At 38.0% G+C, this 12,511-nt stretch overlaps 1 protein-coding gene and 1 non-coding gene across 2 annotated transcripts in view; one reads left to right on the top strand and one right to left on the bottom strand.

Moving 5' to 3' along the window:
• The window catches only part of WWOX (WW domain containing oxidoreductase), a 282,450-nt gene that overhangs the window by 242,413 nt on the left and 27,526 nt on the right, over nucleotides 1-12,511 (top strand). The window lies entirely within an intron of this gene.
• LOC114230968 (U6 spliceosomal RNA) lies at nucleotides 121-227 on the bottom strand. Its single transcript, XR_003616963.2, has one exon. It is a non-coding gene; the product is annotated as a U6 spliceosomal RNA (small nuclear RNA).

Raw genomic sequence — 12,511 nt, 5'->3', positions numbered from 1 at the left:
TAAGTTGGTGATCTAGTTTCATTTTTTTGCATGTATCTGTCCAATTTTCCCAACACCATTTATTGAAGAGACTGTCTTGACTCCATTGTATGGTCATGCCTCCTTTGTCAAATATTAATAAAAAATAGGGAACGCTTCACGAATTTGCGTGTCATCCTTGCGCAGGGGCCATGCTAATCTTCTCTGTATCGTTCCAATTTTAGTATATGTTCTGCCGAAGCGAGCACAAGTCAGTGCATTTTAATAAATAGTTTTTCCCTCAATTATTTTTCTTAAAAAATTAATGCAGCATATAGGGTGGGGCCAACATATATTTACAGGTGTGCGTATGGAAAATAATATAATAATTAATAAATACTAAATCAAGAATAAACTGTATTTCAGGTACCCACAACTCTAAACCTACTTCTGCCCCAGCCTCTTTGTTGAAGGATCCAGGTTGTCCTCCAGAGTTTTCTGTAGTCTGTACATTAGTGACTGTATACCTGGGGTGTCATTTAACATATTCTAGTGTCATCTATGTTTCATGTGACATGGTAGCTAAGTCTAGAGGCTTGAACAAATTCCTGCTCATAGATGGTGGTGAAGTCTTCCATCAAGAGGGCACGTATACCTGGTTGCTAAAGCCAGTTTTCCCAAGGCTCAGCACACCGTGACCAGCCCCTTCCTCTGCCCACTCTCTCCTGGTCTGCCCACCCCATTTTCATTCACTTATTGTGTTATTCCCCACTCACTTCTGGGTGGTCAGCCCAGGAAGCCTCAGCCTGCTTCCAGACAGTTCTCCCAGGAGTTAGTGATGGTGGTGGTCAGCCAGTGTGTCTCAGGTCAAATTATTTTGGGCATTACTGGAAAGTTCCAAACCAAAGCCTGTGGTAAATCCCAACCAAACTGAGTTTTGAGGGATATTTTTGTTTCAACTGCAATCCTGGAGTGCAGCCAGACTCCACACTGCCTGGCAGCAGAGGCATCCCTCAGAGCATGAGGATTGGGACCCTTACAGATCATTCGGACCACACGTTGGGATTTTCTGCGATGGGCTCTGGAATAGTAACATGTTGTTTGTGGCTATTTTGCACATTTTCACCCCTAGTCCTATGCCTAGTTTACTGAGAAGCACCCATTTTGAATAGGGTCTGGAAGAGCTCAACAGCTCCAAGACCTGGGAACTCCATAAATATTTTCTTTTTCAGATGTTTTATAGTTTGAGTTCCATATATTGCTGAAATAATACCATGGTTCCAATCCTGGAATTTTAAAAGTTGGTGGTTGCACGTAATGTATAGCAAATCCAATTGCTTGCAACCCAGTTACCAATCAGCTCTTTTAATTCTGACCAAGGGCTTTGATTCATGATGGAAATTAACTGAAATTGATGGTTAAGTTCATATTAACATAATACATGCAGTTCTGAAGGTTTCTAGAACTTCATTGTTGATCATGGATTTCTATTTTCTCTTCTTAACTTTCTGTCTCCAGCATAATTTAAAGAAATTAGGCTTCCTTAATTTTAAAGAAATAATAGAGGATAGTAATGTTTAAAAGAAAAGATTAAAAGTTTTCTACCCCATCTTTATTTTTTAAACATTTGAAGGAGAAAAATCTTTAACACAGTTATTTATTTTCACTTTTTACTAAATTACGTTCAGAACTTGCATGTACTAATCCCAGATATAATATTCTTGGATTCCTATTCCAAATTTTGCTGTCTCAAATTCTTCTATGGAAGTGGGTGGGCTATAAATTATAAATAAATTCCAAATTTTGAGGGATAAATTATCCCGAAGACCATTGTGTAAATTATGGCTTAATCTTTCTTTCTCTCCTCAGATCAACTTTAAGAATAATGTTTTAGCCAACATATCTGCATTACTCTTTGCTCAACATGAGAAATTCATTTCTGGTTTGCCTAACAGAGGATCATGTTGCTTTGCTTTTCTACACTGTATGAAAACTAAAATAAATAAAAACAAAGAGTCAGGTTTTAGCTGTAATGAATTTTCTAAATCTAGATCTTAATTATGACTTTTTAAGGAAAACATTTAAAAGTCTATAAGTTTTTTGCCATCCCATACATTTTCCATCTTAAGTTATTAAAAAATTATATTGTGAAACATTTAATATATTTAGAAACATCAGGAAAGAATGCTTCCCTCACAAGTAAATTTTTAATCTTCTGAAAATTAACTCTTTCAGCATCATTTGCTTTTATATAATTCTTTAGAACTCTTTCTAAAATATACTGTCATTCCTTAATAAACATAAATACTAACTTTAAGCAATGCAGTATAGCACAGGGGTAAGCAAACTTTTGTATAAAGGGCTAGAGAATAAATACTTTAGACTTTTCATGCCGTAAGATCTCTGTTGTAGTTAGCTCTGGCTTGTAGCATGAAAACTACATGGACAATATTTAAATGGATGAATATGACTGTGTTCCAGTAAAACTTTATCAAAACAGGTGATGGGATGGATTTGCCAGGGGCCACAGTGTGACGTCCACTTGTGTAGTGGAACGAATACAGGGTTTTGGGATCAAGTGAACTTGAATTTAAATCCCAGATCTACTACTTACTAGCTATGTGTCCTTGGGAAAACTCTTACCATCTCTGGGCCTCACTTGCCAAATCTATGTAAAGTAGAGGTTCACATATACCTGTTAGGGTTGTTGAGAATAGCCATATGTATGAAATAACCAGATATAGCTCAGTGCACTGTGCCATTGACTGTTACTAACATGTATTTTTTTTATCATCTTGATTTTTTAAAATATATTTGTTTATCATCTAATTTTTTAAAATATATTTTTCTTGATTTCAAAGAGGAAGGAAAAGGGATATAGAAACATGAATGATGGAAGTGAATCATTGATCCGCTGCCTCCTGTGTGCCCCATACAGGGGATTGAGCCCGCAACCCAGCATCAAACTGTGACCGGGAATCAAATTGTGACCTCCTGGTTCATAGGTCAATGCTCAACCACTGAGCCATGCCAGCTGGAAAATCCTAAAATTTTAAATAATACATATAGATAAAATAGAAAAAAGGAATTGACTCAAACAGGAAAATTTTAAATAATACATATAGATAAAATAGAAAAAAGGAATTGACTCAAACAGGAAAGGGAAATAAAAATAGACTAGTAAGATGTGATCATAGAGGAAGAGAGTCTATTATATAAGGTCTTTCACATTCATTAAAAATTGGGCCTATGAATGAGCTTTGGGATTCCTGGCCATCAAGAGAAGAGAGGAATTCAGCTTCACTTTGCCCACAGCAAATAAGCATGACAAGATCAAGCAGAAAAGGTTGTTACTATAGTGAAATTCCACTGAGGACCACAGAGTACTGATTACTGAGTATTCCCCCTCTTCATTGTTAGTAAAGCCATGGACTTGAGGGATATTTCAGTTTTCTTTCAGAGTAAATAGCTAGACTCTGTTTTCTTTGCCATTGTCACATCTGTTTCACCTGGCTTTAAGTAGCTTTTCCAGAGTTGCCTTAAGAGCAACCTACTTTCAATGGTTGCTATTTGAATAATATATATTTTTCCAATCTGATACTTTAACCTAAATGTACATTTAAATGTAGAGAATGTGTCTCCTGTAGATGGCATATACTTGAGTATCTCCAAAAATGATCTAGGTGGAAAATCTCTGCCTTTTGATTGAATTTTGAATCCATTTGATTTTAATGTTATTATTTATATAGTCGGGTTTATGTCTGAAATTTTTCTTTTTCTTATGTCTCATGTCTTTTTAATACCTTTATGCTTCTGATAATACCTCCTTTCATATTAAGTAAATAGTTTTCCAGGTCAAAATTTTAATATTTTAATGCTATTTTTACTGTTTTATTTGTTATTTTCTTAGTAGATGCTCTGGGATTAACCATATACATCTTAATATATGAGAATCTATCCCAGATTTTATTTATTTATTTAAAATATATTTTATTGATTTTTTTCAGAGAGGAAGGGAGAGGGATAGAGAGTTAGAAACATCGATGAGAGAGAAACATCAATCAGCTGCCTCCTGCACACCCCCTAACTGGGGATGTGCCCGCAACCAAGGTACATGCCCTTGACCGGAATCGAACCTGGGACCCTTCAGTCTGCAGGCCGATGCTCTATCCACTGAGCCAAACCAGTTAGGGCATATCCCAGATTTTATTTATCACAGATACTAACTTTAATTCTAGTGTAATATAGAAAATTTATTTCTATATGTCTATATTCTTTTTCCTATATTTATGCTCATATTATTATACCTAACATGTATAAATACCTAGATATATTAAATTCATCTTCTTAAAAAAAAAAGAGCAACCTGCTTTGAATAAATGAGGTACCATGGAATATATTCAAAATAATGAACTTGCTGCGTACTCTGGTATACCAAAGTACTTCACATGCCTTCTTCTCCCTTCTTTTTAGTTTTAAATGTTTCCCTTCCTCTCATTATTTATCCAATGCTTACAGTAGTACCAGGAACGGTCTAGACATGGGGTTTAAACATTTGCCATCTCATTTCTGTGCCTTATCTCTCTCTTATAGTAGTCATGAAACTTAAGGACACTATCATAACTTTTCATGATGGCCATATTAAAAAACATATTCTTGGTAGGGAAGAAAAAATTATTAAGCTAATTTAATTACGGGCCTCTTAGCAGTTTAATTTGTCAGAAAAAAAATTTCCGTGAGCCTTTTGCCATCATTAAAAGTCATCACTACTAAGGAATACATGAAAATGTGTTTGAATTAACCACAACCATGTTAGCAAAATAAACAGTTTTGATTTCCCAACAGAATTCTAGGGTCAGCCATCACTATCATGTTTCATAAAATCAAAGTGATGTATGTTAATTGAAGACACACAAAAATGTCCCTTCCAGGAAGAATAGAAACCCAGCTTTGAAGGGTAAATACAATTACTCCATGATTGCCTCTTCCTTCCCACACTCGTCAATCCACTAGTGCTGGTATTATGTCATCAGCTTTAGCTAAGAATATTAATTTTGTTGCTGGTATTAAACAAAGATCTCTTAAAGCACTTGACTATAGCACAAGCCAGCAAAGTTTTTCGAAAAGAAATAAATATTTATTTAAATATCTATATAAATATTTTGTCTTTGTGAGCCAGATGGTCTGTAGCAGCCATTCAGTCAGTATTGAGTGCATTTTGAGTGTTGAATCAGACCATCTTAGTGCAAAAGTAGCCTCTGTTAAAGTGTAGACGAGTAGACATGGCTGCTTTCTAATAAAATTTTATTTAAAAGCAGGAAGTGAGTTGGATATTTTATTTGATCTGGTGATTGTGTTCTGTTAATCCATGGACTAGAACCCACTATCCCTTGAAATGTAACTCATTTTAATAGCATCCTTTCTCACTATGAGAAATAAGTGTGATTTTTCTTAGAAAATGGTTTATGTTAGATCTGGTCAAGATAAATAAGTACATATAGCTATTGTTGTGTGCGTAGTTTATTTTAATTCTCTGCAGAAAGTGCTGATACTTAGAGGCTGATCAAAAAGATGAGTTTGAGTAGAACAGTGTTCTGTGATGAGTTTGGTGTAAGCAGGTCAACTACCACAACTAAGTATTGTTTATTTATAATGAGGACACTGTAGTCCTAATTGGGACTTGGAACCATATAATGATGATGATGATGATGATTAAAATTTATCACCTATTTATTATGCATCATGCACAGTTAAGCACTTATATGCCATCCCATTTTATCCTCATAAGAACTCAGAGGGTAGAACAAAAGGCTTGAAGAGTGGTAGTATCTTATGGTTCAGCCTAATACAATGATGTACCACATCTCACAGATCAAGAAATTGGGGCTTAAAGAGGTTAAGGACCATGACCAAGGTTATTCTAGCGAGTTGTTGGTGAGGCTAGAACTGAGCTGAAATCTGCTCTCTCACTGGACTCAGCTTAGACAGCATTTTGGAGAATCAGAAAGATCTGTCTCATTTGGGAAGTGCATCATGTAAGATGCATTGCCTTGGAAGGAGATTTGTCCCATTAATAGGATGGATGACAACCCCTGCCTACTGGGACAATTATTAAGGTCACTTCAAGGTCGAAGGAGATGCTTCTTCCAGCCAATTTTCTATCACCAAGAAGAAATTGTTTTCCTGCAATATGTGTAAAAGAGGTTAAACCAACCCAATAGGGAAGAGGCTCATCCCTTCAATTAAGGTACTCAGCCTGTTTTCCACCAGGTATCTAGATGGTCTCTCTCCACGGAGTCAGTTTAAGCAGAAATGGCAGCTATTTACTCTTGTTTGCAGTCATATTTATACATTTAGTCCACATGTCAGTGTTTATTTCCCCTTAGTTCCTACTTGTCTTCATAATGATGCTGATCAGGTAGACAGGAGAAGACCAGAGGGTCATTTTGCTATGTACACATCTGCACTGCCAGAGTGATTGCTCTGCTGCCTGACACTGTCCTGTGGAAAAACCCTTTAGTGAGGTCTTGCAAAGGCTGTACTGCAGGTGTGGCCCACCAACGCCTCTGGGATATGGCCCCTTATCCACCTTCATTATAGTCATGTCCTCCCAAATCTGTGCCTCCAGACTCTGCCCCTCACAGAGCTACTTACAAGTTCTGCCTCCTGACTCTGGGCCTGCCAATCTGACTTGTGCCACATCCCTCTGACCTCTCCATCACCTACTCACTTGGTGGTTTTCTCACAGTCTCTACAGAACCTGCCTTGTTTCCTTCTTTTACTTCTGCTACACAGTGGTTGAATTGGCAAGTCACTCTTTGAAGCATCAAACACATACCCAAGCATCGTGCTTGGAATACTTTGGGGATGCTTTTGCCTATATCATTTTTTCTTTGTTAGACTGAGCCCCAGAGAAGCAGAAACCTTGGCTAATTCATCTTTGTCTTAGCTTTGAATCTCTGTTCCATAGCTTACTAAAATGGTGACCTTGGCAACTGCCTTCATCTATCTGAGCCTCAGTTTCTTCATCAGTAAAAGTGGGAGATGATAGTGATAGCATTGTGGTGTGGTTGAGAGGATTAAATCACATAATGTTCTTAAAACATAGTGCCTGATATCTAATAAACAGTCAATAAATTTTAGCTTGTAACATTGTTATTTTCATTAGCATTATCCTTTGCAATTATTACATTCATTGCCTTATAGTAAACTCAAGCAGGGGCGTGGATGGATGGATGGATGAATGGATGGATGGATGGATGGATGGATGGATGGACGGATGGATGGATAGATACATGGATGGGAGGGAGGGCAAAAATAGAAACACTAGTTCCATTTGGTGACCAAAACTTTTCTTTTAGGGTGTCAATTCTCAGCCATTGAAAGTTCTTGAATTGGTACCTCTTTTGGGAGCATGGAGGTTACACGTTTATAGATCTTGGGAAATAAATTTGAAAGTAATGAAATATACAGTAGTTATTTTGGGAAAATATCACAAATGTTGTCTTCTAGGAATCTATCATCTAGGAGCCAGGACTACCTTGCTGTGGCATGGCCATGTGAACATACTAGCCTGGCATTGCTTGGCTTGGAGAGGAACTGACACCTCTGAGCCCTGCCAAGCCTGTTCTTTGACCTCCACCGAGACCACCTACACAGCCATTGGCACAGCAAATCCATGATGTTAAGGTTAATATTTGGTTATTCTCAGAGAAATCCTGGTTTATGTAAGACTTGGGAAAAGTATTTCAATGTCTGTGGTTCAGAATTATATTTCTCAACTTGGCCCATGAATGCAGCTTGGTTTTTCTCCTTGTACCATCTAACCACCCCCATTGTCACATTGGAGTTCTACTTTTACATAATTGACATGTTGGGAAGTTTGTGCTTAAACCACACTGAAATCATATTTTAATAACATGGGAAATATCTTTTTCCCCCAGTAAATTGTTGAGAAGCTAATTCTTGTCAGCTTAAAAACTTGAATATACATTTGAAATAAATCACCAGCATTACACTGTGGCAGCCTGCTGAAAATCCCCAAGGAAGAATATATTTTTAGGTGAACTACTTGTCGCTGCACTGTTTTTAATACTATGAGTCCTTTCTTTTCTTCATTTTGTAAGAATCTCCTGCGTACCTTGTCATTCAGGAAAATATAAACAGAGCCTCTCAATTAGCAGTGACATTCTTCAGGTTGCCTTTAAAGCCAGCCTGCTCTTATAGCTCAGTCACCAGCTCAGAATAAAAAAGATGTTTGAGCTGACATTATGCAATAATTTATAACCAAAACCAGAGAGAAGAAAAATGCTTCTAAAATGCTCAGAAGTACAAGGAATGGGTAAGTCCACAAATGATACATCTTTGGGAAACGGATCTTGGCAGAACGACCCCCTCCTAAAAGGACAGCAGTGCCTCAGTCTCCCACATCAGCTCTCCAGACTCCCCAGAGACTGTCTCTTGGGGACAGTGTTTCTCAACTTGTCCATGTTGTGGAATCAGCTGGGGATTTTATAAGTCACTGATGCCTGGCTGCTACCCTCTGACGTGTTGATTTGAGTGTTCTGGGGTGTGCACTGGGCATTCGGACTTTTAAAAAAGCTCCCCAGGTGATGTTCACGTGGTGCTGTGTGGGGCACTGGGCACAGTCCACCCAGCAGGTCTCCAGTCCTGGTTATTCTCTGCTCCCTCATCAGTTGATGAACATCTGGGCTGTTTATACATCTTGGCTGTTATGAATGACGCTGCTATGAACATTCTTGTCCAGGTTTTTGTGTAGATATAGTCATTTCTCTTGCGTATATGTCTAGGAGTCAGTTGCTGGATCATATAGTAACTCTATGTTTAACATTTTGAGGAACTTTCATTCTTTTTCACAGCCGCTGCACCATTTTACATTCTCACTAGCAGTACATGGGGATCCCAGTTTCTCCACATCCTTGTCAGCACTTGTTATTATCCTTTTATAAACTTAAATTATAGCTCTCCTTTTTTATTATAAGTACACTACTCAGTGTGAAATAGTTATGTTACATATATATTTTTATATCCAAGCATATATATTTTTTCTTTATATTGAGTATGCCATGAGCACTTTTTCATGTTATTAAATATTCTTCTCTAATTTGAATGTTAAGGACTTTATTGTGGATCCATTGCAAAGAGATAAAATTATTTAACTTATCTTGAATTTTGGCTGCTAGGTTCTAAGTTTTTTGTTACACTGTGATCATGTTCTATACTTACTTTTTTTGGATCTCCTGTCTTCTTAGGGTCAATTCCTATAAGAGGAGTTTCTGGAACAAAGTATATGGATATCTTTTAATCATCTATGAAATCAAATCACCCTCCATAAAAGTTACATGTAACTCTTTCTTATCCCTTCCTCAAAAACTAGGCAGTACTATTAAGATATAAAATATGATTTATACAACTTGGATTTATTAATTAAAGTGAAATGTTTATTATAAATGCAAGATTTCTGTTTATTCATCATTGAAGTTCTTAGTTGCTTTTCAAATCATCTGAGGCCATTGCAGCCACAGAGAGGAGAAACCACTTCCTGGTAGATCAGAAGAGAAACCTTAGCTTTTCTGTCATTGGTAAGGAAGTCTGGGGTTGGTCAATGGCACTGAGTGGTGAGGAAGTGGGGCTGAGCCCTGGACTGGGAGTCAGGAAGAACTGGCTGTCATTCAGCTCTTTTCATTTATCATTTTCTAGATCATTCTTTGTCTTAGATGGTGGTGCCCTACGTTCCTCCTGGGTGCATTTTAGTAGCTTCAGCTCAGCTCCAGCATGTAACTCTGGTGATTTTTCAGGAACTTCCTCTAATGTAGCTCTGGCTCTTAGGGCAGGACTGGCCACCTTATTAGAGGGAAGGCTTCACATTGATCTTAGACAAGAAGTAGCTATGCCCTTTAAAGACCCTGATACCAAAATAGACTTTAACTTCAGGCTCCTCAGCCCTGTTTGACCCTCAAGTGCCTTGGACCAAACAGATCTTTCCTCCTTCCTTCTCTTCCCGTGGAGGGTGTCCATACTTAGTGGAGTTTTGCAGCAGGTCCATTATTTTCTGAAGCCCCTTCTTTGCTATCCTGGTGGAAGACTGGGTTTGCTGTTTAGCACCTGCAAGGGCTGGCAGCCAACTGCGGCTTCTCATCCTGCCTTTTCTATTGTGCATGTCTTGGGGCAGTTTTTGATATGATCACATTTGCCTAATTTTATTTTGTTTTAAAAGGTTTAAATGGCTTTATGATTTTAAAGGCAAATGTTAAAACCTGTTTATTTTGGTACTGTGAATAAATAATGTTATATTACACAATTCTGTGACCACAAAAATGGTACATGTCAATTGTAGAACATTGGAAAAATATGGGAAACCTGGGGGCCACTTAACTCATTCTGAGGGTTTTAGGCCAGGTATCTCAGAACCCTGGCTTTTTTTGTGTGTGTAAATTGAGCTATAATTCATATGCTGTAAATTTATCACTCTAAAGTTCATAATTCAATGGTTTTTAGTATAGGCACAGAGTTGTAGAACCATCACCACTAATTCCAGAACATTTGCATTACTCCAAGAAGAAACCCTTAGCAGTCACTCCCTATCTTCCTCCCACTCCCTCCACCCTAGGCAACCACTAATCTATTTTCTGTCTCTACCTATTGGCCTATTCTGGACATTTCATATGAATGGAATCATGCAATAAGTTTTCTCTGGCTTCTTTTATTTTTATTTTTAAATGTATTGATTGATTTAAGGGAGAGAGGAAGGGGTGGGGGGAGAGAAAGAGAGAGAGAAATCAATTTGTTGTTCCACTTACTTATGCATTCATTAGTTGATTCTTCTATGTGCCCTGACTGGGGATTAAACTGGCAACTTGGTGTATTGGGACGACACTCTAACCACTGAGATACCTGACCAGGCTGTGTTTGGCTTCTTTCACTTAACCGTGTTTTCAAGGTTATCCATGTTGTAGTGTTGCAGTGCTTCATTGCTTTTTATGGCTGAATAATATCCCATCCTATGGATAGACCACATTTTGTTTAAACATTCATCAGTTGATGGACTTTTAGTTTATTTCCACTTTTTGGCTACTATAAATAACTCTGCTGTGAACATTATTCTCATTATTTGCCCTTTTGGAAGACATCATGATACTTAGGGGTAAAAGGAGTTGGAAAGTAGGTAGGGACAGTGAAATATCTCTTTGGGGATTAGCGTTCCTTTAGAGCTCAACACCATGACCCCTTCTGAGCTCCTCTTGAAGGAGTGTCCACTGGGGCATGCTCGGGTCTTCTAATCACTGGAGAAGCACGTGTCCTCGAGAGAAAGTTCTCAAGTCTATGATCATAGCCAACAAGAGACCAAGATGTTGAGTGACCCCTATTTGGTTTAAGAAGAGAGCATTAGCACAAAGTAACAGACGGAATCCAACTTGGGCTCAATTATTTTGTAAAGCTTTTTGTTTATTTGACCTCTCCTGTCCCAGGAAATAATTCTAACCAATCAGTGCTGGCTCCCTTTGACCCTGGGGTCTGGTTGCTTTACAGCTGATGACAGCGGGGCCACACTGCTATTACTAAATCTGAATTAATCCTCAACTCCAGCGCTGTGTGCTGTTCTCTGGCAAGGTTGTATTTCTTCATTAGCTATTCCCAGGGCCTTGGGAGTCCCAGAGGATGTCAGAGTACATTAATTTTTATCATAACATGGAATCTTTCAGGTCTGAATGGCAGCACAGCTGTCAGGGGCTTTCTGAACTCTGTTACAGCTCCATATATCTCTAGGCAAGGAAATTTACAAAATGTATGAGATGTTTTATTGTTTGAGTGACTTGACCATGCGCTTAAGGACATTCCCCAACTAATTTTTTTCCTATTGTCTCTGTAAGTTCATCTCTGCCACCCTACGTTGAAACCCCCTCCCTACATGTAACTGTGTGAGGTATGTTTTAAATAAAGTCTCTGCATAATAGTAATGAAATCATCATTGGGTACTTATACTAGTCTACAAATAAATATATATATATATCTCCCCATCATTCTTTCAGTAGTATTTATGCATCCATGATATCAGGAGTTCGTAAATAATGTCTTCTAATGCTTTATATTGTTTCATGTCCACAAAAAATACTTTTAATTTGAAGGAATGACAGTGCCTTTCTAAAAAGGCTAGTTATTTCTTCATTGCCTTTATTTTCCCTACTTTCCAACTGAGTAGAATGCTTTCAGGAGTGCATGTTATTTGGAGAGGATGCCCAGGTATAATTTTAACAGAAGTGCGGTCAATAAATGACAGGTTTCAACTATGCTCAAGACCCTGTACTGGACACTGTGGCACGGACATAAGAACCTTCCCACAAGGAAATCCTTGTCAAAGAGAGAAGGCGGCATTTTCAGTTATAAGAGTAAATGTGTTCTCAATAGTCTTACCAAGTCATTTACTGCCACCTCTAGTCCCTCCCTCAAGTTTCCTGGATAATTTCAATTTCTTAGTAGGGGGTGTGTTTTTCAAGGCCACATGGACTGTTCATTTAGTGACTCCCACTGCCCA

Source organism: Eptesicus fuscus, chromosome 21 (genome assembly GCF_027574615.1).
Source record: "Eptesicus fuscus isolate TK198812 chromosome 21, DD_ASM_mEF_20220401, whole genome shotgun sequence".
NCBI classification, from domain to species: Eukaryota; Metazoa; Chordata; class Mammalia; order Chiroptera; family Vespertilionidae; genus Eptesicus; species Eptesicus fuscus.
This window is presented reverse-complemented; position numbering and strand designations above follow the sequence as displayed.